Here is a 281-nt window from a genome sequence, read left to right as displayed (position 1 = left end):
GAAGTTTATATAAATGATAAAGCCACTTTGCGTAGATCGATCTCCGTTTTCTTGCGATGGTATGAAAATTCAAGTACAGTATATTTTCAAAACGTTTGATATTTCTTTGTTCGTTGCCACATGTTGTTTATTTATCTTATTGTCATGTACAGTTACCAGCGTGAGTCTGAGTCGAGCCATTGTTCTTATGTGGCCGTTAGCACATGTTGTTTAAACAGACAGCAACATTGAAGAAAAGAACCGAGTTAGCAGACGTCGGCACGTTCCTTGAAGTCAGGTTT

The 281-nt window shown here is 38.1% G+C and overlaps 1 protein-coding gene across 1 annotated transcript in view; it reads right to left on the bottom strand.

The window, feature by feature from the left end:
- Positions 1–281, bottom strand: part of LOC109488309 (isopentenyl-diphosphate Delta-isomerase 1-like) — a 7,854-nt gene that overhangs the window by 5,477 nt on the left and 2,096 nt on the right. The window lies entirely within an intron of this gene.

The sequence above is a fragment of the Branchiostoma belcheri genome, unplaced genomic scaffold (assembly GCF_001625305.1).
Source record: "Branchiostoma belcheri isolate BF01 breed outbred unplaced genomic scaffold, Haploidv18h27 scaffold93, whole genome shotgun sequence".
In the NCBI taxonomy this organism is placed as follows: domain Eukaryota; kingdom Metazoa; phylum Chordata; class Leptocardii; order Amphioxiformes; family Branchiostomatidae; genus Branchiostoma; species Branchiostoma belcheri.
Note: the sequence above shows the minus strand (reverse complement) of the source record. Positions and strands in the feature narration are given on the sequence as shown.